This window comes from Silene latifolia, chromosome 2 (genome assembly GCF_048544455.1).
Source record: "Silene latifolia isolate original U9 population chromosome 2, ASM4854445v1, whole genome shotgun sequence".
Lineage (NCBI taxonomy): Eukaryota > Viridiplantae > Streptophyta > Magnoliopsida > Caryophyllales > Caryophyllaceae > Silene > Silene latifolia.
This window is the reverse complement of record NC_133527.1, coordinates 47,212,111-47,233,442: the sequence shown is the minus strand read 5'-3', so window position 1 is coordinate 47,233,442 and position 21,332 is coordinate 47,212,111.

Sequence of the window (21,332 nt, the reverse complement as noted above, 5' to 3'; positions counted from 1 at the left end):
GCGCCTGTTCCGGGTTGAGCTCTGTCTCTTAACTTCCGTTCGTCCTTTGACCTAATTCGTTAATTATGTATTAATCGGCTATTAATCCTAATATCACCTCTAATCTGTTCGTTTTAACCTAATTTATTTCCTCTTTCTTTTCTAAAATCATCCGTCTTAAATATATTTTTGACGTAAATCATTAATCAGTTGTAATTATTGTAATTTTAATTATCGTTATTTATTTATTGTATTTTATTATTTTGTATGGTTCATTTATTTGTTCTCACATGTAATTAATTTTAAACCCTACTTCGACATCATTGAGTGCTAAATTACATGTCCACCGACTTAGTTAACTATCACATGCTAGGTTTAAAACGTTGTTTGTTGCATTGCATGCATATAATCGACAACATATCAAGTATGAATAACTTCCCTAATCATTAGTAGAGGCCGCTATCATGGCGGGCGGGTTTAGGTGTTCGATTAAAGAGCTTCCTAATACGCACCCTTACCCCTTAGTCCAGATCTCTGTGAACATTCATGTTCATTGGCATCCACGAGAGTCATTCTAGACATAAAATGCTAAGGGTAACGAGTTCTTAGTGCTCATGTCACTACTTTGTGTCTTGACATGACATGAGGTATTCGAACGGTTCCAATTTCCCATAAAAATTGGTGGCGACTCCACAAATGCAAACACTTGTTTCCCAAGCGACCCCCGTGGGCCCCCCGTTGTCCACAGTTTGGCGACACCGTTGGGGAGTAATACACTTACGTGTTGCCAAGGGTTAAACTTGAACAAGGTTAGGGAATAGTTTATATGAGACAGTTGTCGGTTTTCATTACTTGATCTTCTTAGATCGTTTTATTCGGCCTTCCTAGTCCCAACCCAACCCATTCGACCAATCGTCCCGTCTATACGGTCTAAATTCTTATCTGGGCCTAAGGATGGATAGCGATTGAAGTCAACCATACCATGATGCTTACTCATGTTTGTATCAAGGGCTTTCACTACACGAGGAAATGGACTAGGAACCGACATTACTCATGATTGGCACGGACCTCTCCACAGACCCAGGTTTGATTGCTCAGTATGGCAACCCACCCTTTTAAACCAAAACCCTTCTAAATGCACTCAGCATACCGTTATAATACCCGTATGAATGCTTGTTTTATACGTGATCACCATTTTATAAACAAAACCATGACAAAATTTTGTAAAATAAAAAAAACTTTTTCAAAATGTAAATATTTTCGAAAAATGGCCCAAATTAGCGAAAAATGAGTCAAAACTCTGTCCAAATGTCGAGTCAGAATTCGGGCCTCTAAACCCATTTCAAAACCTCACTTCGAGTCAACACTCCTGCAACTACACCACAGTTGACTAGGACAAACATTTCAAACCTTTGTCATTTTTAAAACCACACTTGACACAAGTGACACACTCCCACTTCACAAGTCGAGTCTCTTTGCTTTGAGTAAGTGTGCTAGAGTGGTTGATTGTGTTGTGATTCGTCGTCGATCTCTTATCCAGTTTCCAAGATGCCTGAAACTAGTACCACAAGCGCCAGCGGTCAACCCCCAAATGGTAATGCTCAAATCCTAGCTGCGCTCGCTCGTCTCCAAACAAGCCAAGACCAAGTTTACGATCGCCTCAACACAATTGAAGGCCGAATTGTTGCTGTAGAGACTAGACCCCCTCCTGCAGAAGATGATATTCCTAGCGAATTTGTGCATGATAACCTCCCACCTTTTGCTGGACAACAAGAAATCAACCCTCCTACTAAAGCTGAGAAGCGACTCCAATAATTGGAGGACCAACTATTGTACCTCAAAGGAGATGACATTTATAGGGAGAACAATCGTAAGTATGAGGTCGTGAACACCAAATTGCCAACCAACTTCAATATGACTGATACCCCAAAGTTCAAGCGACATGAAAATCCTTTGAACCACATTCATGCTTTCAAAGACTACATGTCTATCAAAGGCATCAAACCTGAGATGTTCCTAAGTAACTTTCCTTCATCTCTCGACACCATTCCTAAGCAATGGTTCTACTCTTTGGAGCATAAGAAGATTGTCGTCTGGGATGATGATGCAATCGAGATCACTAAACAATACGCGGATAATGCTGAGATCCAAGTCAACATGCGTACTCAAGAGGTTCTTACCCAAAATGAGAAACAAGGCTTCACCGACTTCCTAAGTAGGTGGACGAAGACTAGCACACAACTTGTCGAGTGTCCAGATGAAGCTACCCTTGTGTAAAAATTCATGGATAACTTGAGACCATTTATGCAAACCACTTAAGGTACCAAAACATAAAGACCTTCAAAGATATAACTGTGCTAGGGACAAGAATTGAAGATAACATCCGTAAAAGGCTCTTGACCAAAATTGTAGGTCGTGGATATCAAGGTTCAACGAGTCATTCTTATGGCTCTTCTAGTAAGACTGATGAGGTTAACCTTCTCGAATCATCCAAGAAAAATAACCCGCAAAGGAAATTCACCAACATTGGCGATACATACTCCAATGCTCTGAAAAGGTTGATGAAACACGGTAAGCTCCAACCCATAGGGCCTACACCTGACCCAGAAAAGAAGTCCAAGTTCTGGGACGAAAATTCATACTGCGAATATCATAGAGGTAAGGGACACGATACAGAGAAGTATTACAAGCTAAAGCATGCCCTTCAAGATATGATTGAAGATGGTCGCCTACCCATACCTCCTAGAGACAAGCCTAACAATACTCATAATCCTCTTGGATTTCTGATGATTACAAATGAAGAATCTACCTTAGTTTGTTCACATCCCATTTCTCCAATCGAAGATGAGATCCATGCGTTAGAAGATGAGGGGAGTTATTCCACTATTTCTCCTACCATCGCCGACTTTATTACATGGGCAAAGAGTGTGAATAAGCAAGTTTCGGAACTGGAAGATGTAGTAGCATCCCTCAGTAATCCAAGCACCATACCTAGGGAGAGTGTGCCACTAAACCTATCTCCAAATTCTACAATGCAAGAGGTAGTCACCGTGGTTGACAGTCTAGTCGACCAAATAATCAGTTTAGAAGCTGAGATCATTAGAATATGAGAGCTTGTTACCATCAACGGAATATGGGCCGACGACGATGAAGATGAATACCTCACTGAGCACTATCTAGTCAAGATTAGTGAGGACATAGTCAAAGGTAGTGAAGACTAAGATATAGACCACCGTACTCGTTCAGGGCGTCCATATCAAAACATTTCTCAAAATGGTCCTATAGCTAGTGGTCCAATTACTAACACCAACGTCGTCACACCAAATGATGGCGAAGATACATCTACTGACCACTTGTTAAAACAAGTACAGAAGACAAAGGCTGATATTTCAGTCTGGGAACTAGTAGCAAGTTCATTTCCACATCGCCAAGCTTTATTGCAAGCTTTGGCCAAGTTAAATATAGCACACAACTCTACGCCTGACGACATAGTCAACTTGGTCTTCCAAGATTCAACTAAGCTAAGTAACCCACCTAGCTCTGTGCTTAGTGGCTATGTCAAACGGATTTGGCAGGGTTATGGGGTGGATAGGACTGCTTTCATGCCTAATGGACTGTTTTTGGTAAGATTTAAAACTAAGGAAAAGCAGCAAATTGTGTTAAATAATGGTCACCTAATTTTTTATAACAAGCGAGTAATTGGGAAAGCATAGGAACAGGACATGGAATTAGTGAAACATGATGTTAAATGCGTTCCTATTTGGATTAAATTGTATGGCTTAGATGTCAAATTTTGGGGGACTGAATGCCTAAGGAAAATAAGTGGTACTGTAGGGACTTACATTAAGAGTGATGAAGCCACACAGCACCGGGATTTTCTGGGCTATGCAAGAACAATGGTTGAGGTTAATGTTGATCAGGAGTTTCCTACTGAGATTGGCTTTATTGATGAGAATGAAAAGAAGCACTCATTTGAGGTGTATGATTGGCTTCCTATTACATGTACATCGTGTAAGGGGATGGGACATGAGGCTGTTAAATGTAGGAAAGGATATGGAAAACCTGTAGCCAAGGTTTTGAAACCTAAGGATGTTGTTCTTGTGAAATTGAAAGCTAAGCAGGTACCACTTCAGAAAGTGATAGCTCCAATTCAGCAGAAAGTACAGGTGCAAAATCGTACTTCTCCTATTGATTTGGGGATTGTTACACCTGTGATTGTACCTAAACCTGTGGTAGAACAATCTATGCCTAAAGGGCTCCTTACCAGGATGATGAGGCAGGATTCTGGTGAGGGGAGAGTCTTCACTCCAGGGGGTTTGAGTTTCATGGAAGCTTTGAGCCACTCTATTCAGAGGACCAGGAATATGATTGTTGAAAAAGGTGAATGCAGCAGAGTCCTAGTTGATAATGGGTAGTTGTGGATTCTGGAATGTGCGAGGGTTGAATAATATTAATAAACAGTTTGAAATAAAGCGTTTTCTCACCCAGAATAAAGTAGGCTTGTTTGGTTTAGTAGAAACTAAAATTAAGTCATAGATGGAATAAGATTAGGAGTAACTTGTGTGATAATTGGTCCATCTGCACCAATTCTAGTCTGCACAGTGGAGGTAGAATTTGGCTCTTATGGGACCCTGCTATGTTTGAAGTCAATGTGAAAGACATGACTGCCCAAGTCATACATACTGTAGTGTATGATAAGCTCAGGAGAAAAGATTTCTGGTTCACCTTGGTTTATGGTTTTAACAAGGCTGCAGAGAGGGAGAGTCCTTGGAGTAGCATTAGAAACTATCATAGGACTCTTACCGGTCCTTAGTGTTAGGTTCATGTACCTATTATTAGACTCCTCTAATAGTGATTTAATTAACTTGTTAATTATATGTTCTTTAGATCTAATGCATGCATAACAAAATGAAAGATTTATAAGAAAAAACAATGTTCCTCACATTGATTGATGGTTCGAAAATATGGGCACAAGTAAGGTCACCTTCCTTCACTTGTTCTTGAGCTAAATATGATGGATGATCCTCCTAAGAATCCAAGTATAGAAGACACTCCAATAAGTTGCACCCAAGATTAATCCCAAAAATTCCTACTAATATTAACTAGATATGTAGTAGAAATGTTCCCTTAATATTACTAATATTTCTTGTATTACTACCTCTAGTAATATGTTGAGTGTATTAGTATTTGTGAGAGTTTGTTGCAATTTGCATGTGAGGGAAATGTAGAGAGAAAAACAAGCAAAGCACTACTACAAAAATGAGCAACTAATGCTCTCTTTTATGAGCCAAAAACCGGTGGCCTCATGTGCATGTGGGGAATATTTTGCTTTTGTTTTTACTCTCTCGTATAGTGTAGGTAGAGTGTAGGGAGCATAGGTGTAAGAAGTAGTATGAAACGGCTTGTGTGATATGTCACAACCATACTATAACCAACACAAACAAATGACAAAAGAGAATCTTTTGTTCTCTTCATTTGGCCGAAATATTGGACCCATTTTGGTCCATTTTTGCCTTTTGTCATTTGTCCCACAAATGCTTATAAGTCATATGTTTAACTATCTTACATATTTAATTATTAATGTAATCATTTAACACTTAAATATTACAATTAATAGTATAATATACACTCCACTTTTTGAGTAGTATACTACCATTATATCAACATATAATGTGTCCCATGATTACTAGTTTGTTAAAATTACAACTTCTTGTAACTTTAAATAACTAATTACCTCTACCTCAAAACTTATATAATACCTCAACTAATTTAGTAATTCAACACTTAATTACTAAATTAAATCTTATTTAATCTCATTACAATAAGACGTAAAATTGCACTCCCATAATTAAGGAATTAATTAATCTGTATCGCATACAATTAATTAAATATCTATTTGGGCCTCATCCTATAGGTGTGACCTAAAGGGATCAACTGACCACCACCGTCACACGACAGTAATGTCAAACTCTAGTTAGCCAATCATTACCGATTAATGACGGTCAGTCGACTATATACAGAATCATCCCTCACGTATTCTTAGTATGAGATTTAATTATGATATTAAATCATGTGATCGCACTGTTGTCGAGGACACACTTCCCAACAATCTCCCACTTGTCCGAGACAAGTGTGCGTCACCAATTCTCTTGTCCTATTACAATCTCCCACTCAATGCAAGGTGTCTTGCAGGTCGTACTTACATTTGATCATATCTTGAGTGGTTTTTCTCGATCTGGAGATTAACTGAATGACCGGAATTATCTATCATAGATGCCTTCCGAGCGTGGCCATGCATTTCCAGTTAACTACTCCTCGAGTGGCCTTGAGATTTCAAACAACCCTGACAAGGGGTGGACAATTCCTATCGCCCTATTCCCTTCGTTTAGCCACAGTCCATCATAACCCAAAATATACCACGTTTGACCTCATTTACGAAATCGTAGAGTATAAATCAAAGCTAATCAGAAGTTGTGCCAACTTGGGCAAATAGTCTTTGGTCAAAAAAATTGACTCATAAGAATACTATATTAGCTCTTGCCACGACCAGGCTTTATGAATTACCAGAACTCTATAATCGGTCACTGCCCGACAGAGTGTCCCATACAGTCTGCCTATGTGATCGACTAGTCATCCCATATGACTCTATGGCACTTGAACTTGCCATCAATCGCATCACACTCTAGTCACTTCGAGACGTCACCTCATATAAGTAACTAGGGGCGAATACCATGTCAATCCAGTTCACTTTAATGGGGTTTAATTTGTCTCTACAACCTATTCGGATACGACAAGGTAGCGGGTGAGTTTAATGAAACTCAAACGATAAATGCGATTATCACATATGAATAGTCATTACACTATTACTACTTTATATCTTATAATCTTTAGTGTATTATAAACACTAGTTTAGATGCAATAAAAGCTTGGAAAGTAGATATACCCGATATCCATGTATTCCAACTTTTTCAATCATTATTTCCTTCCATTCAATGTCATCTCTAATGACATGAATTTATCTAAGTACATGTCTAGACTCCTTACTAGACTTGGTCTCTTTAACTTGAAAAATGCTCCCACTGTTATCGCATAACGTGTGATAAAGTCATTTGTTGAGGGATTCACCCTTAATCCCTACTTTGACCATTTTATCACAATTTACTTAGAATCCTTTTGTAGAATTTGCAATGCGCGAAACTAAAACACCTTTCTTAGTCTCTTACTCCTTTGTCAATAAGACTTCCAAGGATTTCAACAAATCCCTTTAAGTTTGGAAACTAATGTTTGTTCAACCCTTCAACACCTAACTTAGTTTATCATCCAAACATATGAACGAATCCTTAATTCTTCTCAAGAATCTCAAGAATGTTCTTTAAGGCTTTTACAAGCCATGTCATGGGAATTATCCTTTTTATTGACTTATTGTGCTCTCAGCATATATCACATCATGGCACGTGCGTCTGTTGGCATACATGATCATTGTAATGGCGGAAACATTAGAATTTGATTTCATATGATCAACAACTTAATAGGTTCAGTGACCGACTATGACTCCATCATAGTAATTCTACTTCCATCAACATGAATAGCCTATTCATCCTTGTTGATGTGCAACAGATTCGAAAGATCTTATTATCATAAGACTCTCAACTCTATGCCAATATTCTCTCACATAGATTTTAAATATAGAATACTTTGCATCCCTTTCAAAGTCTCCCAATTACTCTTGCCAGAAGAGAGCATTGGTACATTATTCTCAATAAGTAATATGTAATCAACATATAAGACATGGAGAAATAATTCTAGCTCCCACTTAACATCATGTATAATCATGATTCTTCAATCATGTGAATGAATCCATCCACTATTATCACATGAACGAAAAGTATGATCCTTTAATGCTTGCTTAAGATCATTCTAAGATCACTTAAGAAAGTAACGCATAATATGTTAGGATTGTTAGATCTTCATCTAAGATTTTGTGTTCGAAACACTTCCTTCTCTAAATTCCCATTTTAGAAAAGCGAATTCAATTTTCCATTCTTCATAAAATGAATTGCGGCAATTCCTAACATAATTTATCTTGATCAACATCTTCATGTAAATCTTATGCATTTATGTACTCTGAAGCTCTATTTACTTTTGAGGAGACCCTCGTCTTAAAGTAAATCTACTCTTGAGTAACAATTTTCGGATTGTAATGCGATGGCTCGTATGTAACAAGGTCATGATACTATCACTTTCCCAAAGTAATATTTTTAAACAATAAGACATGTGCGATAAACTCCCACTGAACTATGCTCTCATTCTATCTTCATAGACTATAGTTCAATACCAACTCCCACTCTATAATTCTATTACTTTCACAAAGTAACATTTCAACTATAAGAGATGTTTATGACGATTCAATCTACTCCCACTCTATCTCTCAGAAATACATCTATCTTCTTGAGAGATAGCTTTGTGAGTCACAAACATATATATTAAACGGAGTATTAGGAGTTTTCCAAGACTATGTACAGCTTTCAAAAGGCCATCTAACATGGCAGCTTGATAATATACGAGTCCTATCCATGTCATCTGTTTAATAGACTCTCTATTCTAGGTATATCTTGGTTGACCATCCGTTTAGAATAGTGTGTCCATATGGTATCGTAAATTCCCTACTTGATGAGTTCAAAAACACATTACAACTTTAATTGATCTTACATAAGTAAGTTGTTACTTTTAGTAATGATGACATAAGGAGAATCAAATTCATAGCATATGGACATATAATGATCTCATCATCATAATCGTCTATTTGATCAATTTAAGTTGTCTTTCTAATATTTCTCTACGCAAGTAATTAATGATGATGTTTTTAGAACAAGTAATCATAATAAAACAAGTGACTTGGGTTGCAAACCAAGTCACAAATATCCAAAATACAAACCATGTTTAAAGGATACAAGCCAATTTCCAAGTCACACAAGGAAATCAAAATAGTTCTAAAAACATGAAATACATCATAAAATTGAAGACAAAGCAAATAAAAGCCAAGCTTCTATTGATCCATCATCACGGTCGGCAACTCTAGCTTCCCACATGATCCTCTAGGCTTGCTTCTCCTTGCCCTTGTCCTTTTTAGGAGGCCCTATTTGCAATAAAAGGGTAATCATCACAACTTGTATCATCATACCAAGGTTGAGATTGAAACATAAAAGATAGGGATAGTTATATACCTGCTGGAATAACCTTTCCAGCTTTGATGTCGCCAAGGTATTTGGAACAGTTCCTCTTCTAATGCCCAACACCACAACAATAGTGGCACTTGTCCCCGGTGGGGGCACTGTACTTGGGCTTGGAGGTACTAGCTTCACAAGCTTTAGCTACATTCCTGTTGGGAGTTCGCTTCTTCCCCTTCTTCCCGCCTTTCTTGAAGGTTCCCTTGCTCTTATGATTTACATTGAGCACATCTTTGGTGGTGCTAACACTTAGCCCCATGTCCCTTTCGGCTTGCACAAGCATTTTGTGCAACTCATCAAGGGAAACTTTCTTATCTTGCATATTGAAATTCACCCGGAATTGAACATATGCTTTGATTTTGTTGAGGGAATGAAGAATTCGATCAATTACGAGTTCATTGGGAATTTCCACCTTATGCATTTTCAAGGTCTCAACATGCTCCATCAACTTGAGCACATGTGGGCTCACCTTTTGGCCCTCCTTGATGTTAAGATCAAAGAATGCGGAAGCCGCCTCATATTGAATGACCCTAGGAGCTCATGAAAACATATTCACAAGCTTCATGTAGATCTCATGAGCGGTGCTAATTTTTATAGCACTACGTTGGAGTTCGGCCTCCATAGCAAAGATCAACACATTTTTGATCGCGCCCGACTCCTTTTGGTAAACCTCATAGGTTTGCCTAGCGGCAGGGGTGGACCTAGCATTAGGTTTGGAGGGAGATGCCTCGGTAAGGTAACGAAGCTTGTCGTCACCTTGTGCGGCCAAGCGAAGTTGCGCGTCCCAATCGGCGAAATTAGACCCATTCTTTTCTAACTTACATCGATCCATGAAGGATCGGAGCCATGACACATTGGTAAGCATGGTGGAACTAGTGGATGCGGACGTGATTGGAGTTGCCATTGCGGTTGATAAAACAAATTTGACTACAAAATAGGAAATGAAGGAATTAATTATCATCTATCGTTTTAATAATACTCGTAAACTTAACTACAAGTATTGCATTTATATAGTGACCTCCACCCAACTACATAAATGATTCCGAGATCCAAATTCATATCTACTCGGGCACGGTGAGCCGATTCATCCCTTATTAATATAACTCGGTGGATTCACTCTTTAATCGATTCTACTTTTAGAACTCTCGGTCGATAAAAATTACTCTAATTTTCATCTTTAGCCCGGAACACATGCAACTACGGTCACGAATACTTCCGTTGAGCTCAATCCAAATTTCGATGTAATAACATTTTACTACCCCACTTCGCCAACGTAACAAGGTTTGTATTACGGTGAAGTCGGATTAACTCCCTTATGAAATAGGTACTTCATGGGTTCTACTATTTGGTAAGGCTATATCTCAATTATTATATGTGAGAGGTCTTGTCAATTTATTATCTATCACGTTTTAAGTGAACTAAAGCGGTGAACTACGATAATTATAATTGACACGGTCGATAACTCAATATGATATGCATGTGTTGTTATGGCGATTTGGCAATGCATGTAACATATTAAAAGAAATGCTAAGAAATAAAAAAAAATTCCTAGTATGGCCTTGCTAAAATAGAAAATCAAATAATCTATTACATATTCGGAAACCAACTCCTTTGGTCCCTTGAATCTTCAATTGGCACGCTTCCCAAGACACCGTCTTCGTCGGATCACCCTTCCGAATGGCACCGTGTTTGAAGATGCTCCATAAATACAAATAATAATAAAAATACAAAGCTATTCCTATTATACATTTGTAAAATGGAAAAACTAATAAAATAAAAATAAAAGTGATACGAGATCACATTAAATTACAACCGAATCAATATTCCCATTTCATTACGGGTAATATCGATTAAAACTAAGGCAATACTAAGATAAAATTACATAATTCAAAATTATATAAATAAAAGACATTCAACAATTGAAATATGCAGCATTATAATATGTACCTATCATGCCAAATCATGTGCCAAATCGCCCTATGTAACTTATGTCGTACATATAACCCGGTTTTATGGAAATGCGTGATAATAACCTTTTAAAATCACTAATTAACACTTAAATCACATCTAAGCTCAAGTTAATTATCCTAACACATTTTAGGACTCAAAAATTAGTCATCACTCAATTTTTTACAATAATTCAACTTGATTTAACTTTATGCTCATTTTTTACCTTAAAATCATAATATTAATGAAATAAATCCAAATTAATTTATAAAAATTTCAAAATTTGAATTTTAAATTTTTGAACATTCTGGAATAATTGCATGACACTTATAATGTCAAAAATCATGGTTAAAATTTTCGAATTAATTTTGAGAAAATATGGTTGCATTTTATCGGTTTATCTCATAAAATATTTAAATCATCCAAAAATTACTCCAATAATTTTTACAACCTTAGATCTGATAAGTGGGATATTAATTAAACATAAAATAATTTTCTCGAGCCATGCAATACGTTTTAGCTAATTTTCCTAAAATAGTCACTATTTATGCCATTTTTACTCTAAAATCCATAAATCATGCTAAAATAGATCTTTTAATCTCGAAATTTACATACACTCTGTAAATTATGCATGTGACATCATATTAAAAAAAACATGGCTTAATTCAAAATTTAACTATTTTTAACCATTTTACCTCTTTTAATCCATTTTTATCTTATAAAAATCATAAATCATGCAATATTAATCCAATTAATACGAGTTTTTACACAAAACTTTTAAAATATGCATGTGAGGTCATATAAAATTTGTAACACCCCGTATTTTATTCAGATGGATAAAATTCTTTTAATAGCTATTTTGAATTTAATTACATCATTTAACGATTTATATATATATGCTTAGCTAATTAATTAATTTCATCATAATTCGATACGTTAATTTTAATAATCATTAATAAGTTTATTTAAAGTTAGTTCGAGTTTATTGAAATTAGTTCGAGTTTATTTATTTAATAATTTCCGTTTCTTTACGAGTCCTTATGAAAGTTGTTTTAAGTGAACCCGAGATGGATTTTGGGAACAAAACCGTCCAATTAGCTATTTTGAGCTTATTTCACTAAATTAGCAATTTTTATTAATATCCGTTAGTTTTGTAAAAATCGCTAATAATTCCGATTCAAGCTGATATTGTATTATTTACGTTAACTAGCTGAGTTTATTTTATTTTCACTCATTAAATTTATTTATTATTGATTCCGTTTTATTACTGAAACTTTTACTCAAATCGGTTAAATTTAACTCGAAACGGTTTTAATAACGATCGAAGTTTCTTAACGACGAAGAAACGTACGTATAATAAATAGCAGGCTAGCAGGCTGCTGTCTCATTTCTAAACAACGCACGTCTTCTTTCCTTCTTCTTCCTTCTTTTTCCTTCCTTTTCGTACCTTTCTTTGAATTTTGATCTGTTAATCGACGTCGGTGCTTCATTCCTTATCCGTTTTCAACTATTTTTGTTCCATAGCGCTCCTTTCGTCGTTCTCGTCAATCCGTTGTAAGTAAAATTCATTTTCGTTATGTATTTTTACAAACCCATTTATATTTTCAGCTTTATTTATTATAAGACGGTTGTATGTACTAAAATAGACGGTCTGGTAGAAGATTTGTTAGTCTGTTTTATAGTTGAGACGGTGTATAATTATATATGGGGATCCTTATGGATGTTAATTAGTCAGTTGTATTGTTGAGACGGTGTATACTGATATGTGGAGATGATTGAGACGGTGTATACTGACCTCTAGGGATCATTTGGGATGCTAGCTAGTAAGTGGTATATTTAAGACGGTGTATGCTGACATGTATGGATTGTTTTGGGTGCTAATTGTTGTCTTTTATATTTGAGACGGTGTATACTGACATGTTGGGGCAGTTTGGGATGGATAAATGGTGCCTTTCAGGACTGTTTTTAGGGCGTAAGAGTGACTGATGTTGGACGGTTTCCTGTGTATTTTTGGGACCGCTATAATGTGTTGAGTAGGCTGTTTCGTGGGGTGATGAGGGACTATTTTAGGACTGTTTTGAGGTCACTTTGTGCAGGTTTTTCAGAGTTGTTCATGGACTGTGGTGGGGTTGTTTTGGGATGTTCTGTTGCAAGGTTTTGGGACTATTTTAACGTGATTGAGTGGGCTGGTTTTAGAACAGTCAAGCATGGGTTTTAGTGGCTGAGATGGGTAGTTTTTTAGGTGGAGTGTTGGAGACAAATTGTGGCTTTGGTCGTAGCTTAGCGATGGCTTTGGCCGTGGCCTAGGCAGTGGCCTAGCTAAGTCACGAGTTTGAGGCCATGTGTAGTTGGTGGTTAGGCCGAGTTTGAGGTTGTCATAATAACTTTTGAGCCGTGTCCATAAATTGTTTTGACGCTAGTTTGGTTTATTTAAAATATAATTAAATTAATTTCCGTCTCATATTTTATATAAAGATAATTCGGTAATATCGTCCTTTCACATAATTATTTTAGGTGGCTTATATGTGGTTGAAGATGAAGAGTAATTTTGGGTTTTAGAAGCTTTCTCAAGTTTATTGCTTGCCTTTTTCTAGCTTAAGGTAACTATTCCGAGTTACTCGACGAATTAATGTCACATTAGTAGTTGATGTTGTGTTTGTTGTTTGATAAGTGTTTAGGTGATTGATAATGTGTTACTTCCGTTTTTCACATGATAGAAATTAGGAATAGCATGAGAATTATATTGTGATAAATTTTATGATTTGGGCCAAAGTAGGCAAAGACTCTGAGCTGGGCCAGATTGACCGAACGAGTTTGGTCAAACTAGGTTTAAACCAGTGAGCCTCGATTTAACCGATGACCCGTCGCGGGACTCGGGTCGAGGGTTTGTCTTTGAGGTGAGATTGGTTGTTATTGGAAATTTTATGTTATGTCTTGATATTTGTAATTATCATTTCACATGTTGGTTGTTGGATGAATTGGTTGCCTTATACTTCAGTCTTGTTGCCTCTTTGCCATTTTAGCTTGTTCTCATGAATTATGAGATTAACGGTTAGCTGGAATTTGGATTATTATTGATATTGAGGATATTGTTGGATTGTCTGCTGAATAGACATTTATATAGCCTTTCACATGATAGAATGTTAGCATTTATGTTGGTAAGTTGGACTCTTTGTCCTCTTATGGTTAAGTGGGTGTCTTACTTGTCTTGTGTGGTGTGGGCTAAAGTATTCAAGCTGGGACTAGGTCCTAGGTGAGTATTTCGGCCTTCATCATAGATAGGTCTTTATAGTCTCTGACGAGTATATGTTCACTGCTTAATAGCCTTTGTGTTCCTGACTAGTGGATTTATATCCAAGTTAGGGGCATGACCTCGTTACTTATTTTGATAGTAAGTGGTGAGCTTAAGTACTAGCCAACCCTTTGGTGGACTCCTTAGGGTACTCACTTCACTGTTTTAAAAAAAGTTGTGGGTCTTGGGTGCGGTGGTGTGTATCCGCATGTCTAGGTCTGCGCAGATTTTAGGCTAGGGTTGTGTTGTGTCTTGGCCATGTTTTATTAATATTAACCGCTGAGCCAAGATACCGGTTCGATTACCTTCCCTACCTCGTGGTATAGACTCGAGTTACAGAGTGACTATTGACGGTGCTAAGAACTTATGCCTGTCTTTGATATATTGCCCTTTCTTGTTTGATGATTCTATGAATCATAGAAGGTGAGATGCAAGCCGGCTATGGTTGATAGAGTTTGGATTCCTGGATGTTATGTGATTCACATGATAATGTAGTATGAGTCGGTCTAGTATTCACATGCTAGGACTATGTGTTGTTATATTGTTGTTCACATGATAAGCACGATTGTCTAGCATCTATATGCTAAGGCTATGTGTTATTCATATTCATATTCTTATGTTTACATGTTATATTAATTATGACATTTCGTGGCTGGGAGAACTCGGAGTTACTCCCCACTGACTGTGGCTTTCGTATTTGTATAAAATGCGAATGACAGGTAGGTGATGCATATATGGGGTACATGGACGAGCTAGCGAGCAAAGTAACCTTGGGACCTAGACTGGTTTTATTTCATTGTGACCCTTAAACCCTTTTTATGTCACATACATTTTAGGGACATATGTCTCCCTTTCTCATATTTGGTTTGTATAACTTTGTTTCGCGACTTTAGCGATGTTTCATTCATGAGATTTATTTTGGACCTAGCATGTTTGACACCTTCCCTTTTGGATATCTTTATAACAGGTTCAGGTTTTAAAAATTACAGGTTTTTACCCAATTGAACCTATTACAAACATATCCTGTCAGTTTTTCTGTAGAATTACGTGTTTACTTTTCCGCAATAAATGAGGGTGTCACAAAATTTCCAAGGTCAGAAACTTAGTTTAACTATTTTTAGCATTTTAATTCCCATTTTTGTCATAAAAATGTAATAAAATGACCAAATATCATTAAAATGGGCAATAAATTTCCATAAATCATAAAAATGACCTAAAAACATTTTAGGACCAGAATATATAACATGCATGGTGATTTCGTGGTTTATACTTATAAATCACAAATTTTTAGTTTTATATGTTAAAATTTTAACTCGGAAAAACAATAACCTATTATGCATGCAACATCCTTATGCTCTGATACCACTTGTTAGGTTCATATACCTAATATTAGACTACTCTAATAGTGAACTAATTAACTTGTTAATTATATGTTCTTTAGATCTAGTGCATGCATAACAAAATGAAAGATTTATAAGAAAAAACAATGTTCCTCACATTGATTGATGGTTCAAAAATATGGGCACAAGTAAGGTCACCTTCCTTCACTTGTTCTTGAGCTAAATATGATGGATGATCCTCCTAAGACTCCTAGTATAGAAGACACTCCAATAAGTTGCACCCAAGATTAATCCCAAAAATTCCTACTAATATTAACTAGATATGTAGTAGAAATCTTCCCTTAATATTACTAATATTTCTAGTATTACTACCTCTAGTAATATGTTGAGTGTATTAGTATTTGTGAGAGTTTGTTGCAATTTGCATGTGAGGGAAATGTAGAAAGAAAAACAAGCAAAGCACTACTACAAAAATGAGCAACTAATGCTCTCTTTTATGAGCCAAAAACCGGTGGGCTCATGTGCATGTGGGGAATATTTTGCTTTTGTTTTTACTCTCTTGTATAGTGTAGGTAGAGTGTAGGGAGCATAGGTGTAAGAAGTAGTATGAAAAGGCTTGTGTGATATGTCACAATCACACTATAACCAACACAAACAAAAGACAAAAGAGAATCTTTTGTTCTCTTCATTTGGCCGAAATATTGGACCCATTGTGGTCCATTTTTGCCTTTTGTCATTTGTCCCACAAATGCTTATAAGTCATATGTTTAACTATCTTACATATTTAATTATTAATGTAATCATTTAACACTTAAATATTACAATTAATAATATAATATACACTCCACTTTTTGAGTAGTATACTACCATTATGTCAACATATAATAGGTCCCATGATTACTAGTTTGTTAAAATTACAACTTCTTGTAACTTTAAATAACTAATTACCTCTACCTCAAAACTTAGATAATACCTCAACTAATTTAGTAATTCAATACTTAATTACTAAATTAAATCTTATTTAATCTCATTACAATAAGACGTAAAATTGCATTCCCATAATTAAGGAATTAATTAATCTGTATCGCATACAATTAATTAAACATCTATTTGGGCCTCATCCTATAGGTGTGACCTAAAGGGATCAACTTACCACCACCGTCACACAACAGTAATGTCAAACTCTAGTTAGCCAATAATTACCGATTAATGACGGTCAGTCGACTATATAAAGAATCATCCCTCACGTATTCTTAGTATGTGATTTAATTATGATATTAAATCATGTGATCGCACTATTGTCGAGGACACATTTCCCAACACTTGGATGGTTTGTGGGGATTTTAATGCTATTATGGCTCATAATGAACGGATTAGAGGGGCACAGGTTTCACGAGCTGATGTTATCCCTCTGTCTAAGGTCATCCAGGATTGCCATTTGTTTGATCTTAAGGCAAGGTCTCTATTCTGAGTTTGGCCTCAAACGGAGAAAGTTTCAAGACAAAGAAACGAGTAGGATGTTACACATGAGATATTTGACTTGCGTGGATATCCTGATCGCACTTCCCTGTCTCGCTTTCCCGATGCCCGAGCAAGACCGCGCTTGCTTCGCTTATCTTCTTTCGATTGCCCACGCTTCGCCCGATTGACTACACAAGACCAAGCATCGCTTACTTTTATATATGCTGAAGATCATCTCTTATCAAACTGGAATGCTAATCTATAAGCCCAAGGAAACCGCATTAGGAAAGAAGTTTAGTCGCAGGTTGAGCGGGTGAGCTATGTGAAGTAAGGTCGTGGGATGACTGACTACCTGCCCTTGCTTCGTCCGACTATATAGATACGCCCTTTCTTTACACCGGCTGTTGACAGACACAGCTACTTATGATCGCAATAATGCTCCATTCCCTGTCCAACTACTAAACACAGGCTTACCGAACAGTGTCTTTATATATGCGCTTTTCGTTTTCTTATTCATGGGTATACGATCAACAATATGAACCTATGTATAATCCCGTTAGGTGCCCCACTAATGATTCTTTTTCTAAATTTTTAACTTGGAATTCCTTTTCGAAATCAAATGCATCCTTTCAACCTCGAAGTGGCCTATGTGAGATAACTCTTCAACGAGTTGACTCGGTCTACCCGGTCTGTAACAGACCTTTGGGCTCTTGGTGTACTGGAGAAGATTCAACTTGAAAAAGTAAATTCTTTGTTCGCAAAGAGATTTTAAGAAATTAATTATGAATAGAATATGAACCATTAATCCTCATTCTCATATAAGCCCACATTTTCTTATCTTCCTAGGGAAGCCATTCCGTAGTCGAACCCTTTTATAACGGATTTATCTGGTAAAGTAAAAAGGAAGGTTGAGTCTCACCAGCAAAAGCTTATGAAACACTGCCAGCTGCCCATTTACCGGGGGTTGGGGTTGACGCAAACGAGTAACGACAAGCTCTTTAACGTTTCTATCACTTATATGGGTAAAAAGCAAGCAAAGTGTTTTGTTATTTTTTTTGATGAAAAAGCTTACTTATATCATGTATAAGTTTTATTGCACTGGAACGTTAAAGCAAGAAAAAGAGAAGCCAAAGCTATTTAATAGCTCGGCTTTAAGATGCTCTATCTTATTATCTTAGAGAAAGTCAAGCCCTCCCCAGGGGTTAAAACTTCACTACCACTGCTTACATTTAAAGTATTAACAAAGAAAGAAAATAAGGAAAATTTTAATCTTTCTGCCAAACCGGGTGAAAGACGCATCCTCTCCTGGAGTTTCTTTTAGTCGAGCATTTCATACCTTTTTTATCATACGTAACCCGCGAGTCCATTACCTTTAACTAAGCCGGGTCCATTAAGTATAGCCTGCCCTTGCGAAGGAACCCGAGCTCGAGTAAACGGCCTTTCCCCATGGAGAACTCGTTTTAGTAATAACCCTTTCTTCCTAGACAAACCTGGAGAATATGCTTGTGTAAGGTGGGACCCCAAGTGCCATCTTGAAACCATCTTCCTTAAACGGCTAAGCCACTACATCATCTGTCTTTTTTTTTTAAAAAGTCTTCCTTCTGCTGCAGCCCAACTCTTGTCTTGTGCTTAAACCTCATGTTAGGATTGAAATTCAATAAAAGAATATCGTTTCGCCAGTTACCTTGGAATTGGAAAAGGGGTGCCAAAACCCCGCCTTTTTGCATGATTTCTTTAGGCTTCTAACAAAGGATCTTTTTTTCCCAAACAAAAGGGATTTTTAACTCTTTAACTCACGGGCGGTACCTCGAACAGGGGCCAACCCTAACAACCACGATAAATCTTCCTGAGACGCATCATAAACAGGTTTTCCCTTTTAGTAGAAGTAGAAATGTAAAATCTGCGTGCGGATCGGAATGAAGCACATGTCCCTTGCTTTCCGGAGATGAATCTCACCCAAGTGACGTCGTTTCGAGCCTTTCTAATAAGAAGTCATGGAATCTCATAAACCTCATTTATTTGAGTTGAGGTGTTTTAAGGCATCCCCGGTAACAAAGAGAATACCCTCGTTGATTCGAAAGCACTAATACAATACTAAGAAAGAAGCCTATCTTAATCCTTAATCTTAATCTACAGAAGCCTCAGTTTTAGCGTGTGACTTCGGCGCATAAAAAGAAAAATCCGTACGATATTACCGAGATCTCGGAATGAAATGAAATAAGAAAAGAAAGCATCTTACAAGAGAGATTTAGTAGATCGGAAGTAACTGCCGCATCAGTCTTTGTCTTTATAGCTCGTCCACTCGCTTCGGTTCATCGATTATGCTTCTTTGCAGCTTTCTCTTATGTTTTCGATGGGAACTCTTTCACCACTTTATAGTTAGACTCGGGGTTAAGCATCTACTACTTTTCTTTCTTACTAGTGGCTCTTTGTTCTAGTCTTTCAGATCCCTGCTACGCTTGGGCTCTTCTAGTCTTTACTCTTCCTTAAACCGAAGTCTAAGGATGATGACCTGTGCTGTGCCACTGGCTAAGAACCCCGTCTTACTCTCCTTTCATGACGAATTAGTGTAATAGGACTCTACTTAAGCATCAGGATGCACTCTAGTATGGGCTCTCGGGTCAGCACTGGCTGAATAGATTGTTTGTGTGGAATATTTATCTAATCTAACATTGGAATAACAAACATGAAAGTGGAGAGAAGGTGTATAGCAGAATAGACAGAGTTTTTATAAATGATGATTGGATTAATGTTTTCCCTGACAGTGTTGTTAATTTCCTCCCTGGGGGTTATTTGACAACTGATCATGTCTTAAAGATATACAAATGAAATTGGTTCAGGATCCCTTGAATAGTGAACTTTGTCATACTGAAAGGACTTGTGCTGCAGAGTTGGGTGAGCTACTAAAAGCTAGGAACATGTTCCTTCGTCAGAAGGCCAAAACAGCTTGGATTGCAGAGGGAGATGAGAATACATCTTATTTTCACTCAGTGATCAAAAGAAGAAGGAGCCAGAATAAGGTGTACAAGGTGAAAGATATGAGGCAGCAGGATTGTGAATCTACTGGTGATATTAAGACTGCTTTTGAAGAGTTTTATAAATCCTTGCTAGGGGATTCAAAACATGTGGCTCATGTTAATTAGGCCATTATAAGATGGGTCAATGTCTAACTGATGAGCATAGAACTACTTTGCTAGCTCCTCTTTCAGATAATGAAATAAAGAGGGCTATGTTTGATATACCTGGAAACAAAGCACCAGGCCCTGATGGGTTTGGAAGCCAATTTTTCAAGGATGTCTTGCATATTGTGGGACAAGAAGTGACTGCTGCTATTAGAGATGCTTTTAATAAGGGGAAGGTGTTTAAGCAGTGCAATAATACTGTGATTACTTTGATCCCAAAGGTAGAAATTTCTGAGAATGTCAAGCAATTCAGACCAATTGCTTGTTGTAACACCATTTATAAGTGCCTATCCAAAGTAATCTGCAATAGACTGAGAGATATTCTGCCTGACATAGTAATCCCTTCACAGAGTGCCTTCATAAAAGGGAGGGACATTGTGGGGAACATCTTGATTTGCCAAGATTTAATAAGGTTGTATAAGAGGAAAGCATGCTCTCCTAGAATGTTGATGAAATTAGACCTGTATAAGGCGTATGATTCAGTAGAATGGGAGTTTATTCATGAAATGCTGGTTGCCTTAGATTTCCCTTCTCAAATTACTGAACTCATTATGCAATGCGTGGCTACTCCTTCTTACTCTATAGAATTAAATGGTGAGAGCTTTGGCTTCTTCCAATGGAAGAGAGGTCTGAGACAAGGAGACCCATTATCTCCTCTCCTTTTCATTATTTGTATAGAGTACCTCAGCAGGATTTTGGGGGTGATACAGAAGCACTAGCAGTTCAGACATCATCCTCTCTGTAAGAGCATTGGGTACGGTTGACCCATTTATGCTTTGCAGATGATCTTATCATGTTTTGTAAAGGGGGTAGGAAGAGCATTGAATTAGTGTTGAATGCTTTTAGCTATTTTTCCAAGGCTTCTGGTTTGGTGATGAATCAAGATAAGTCCAACTTCTACTGT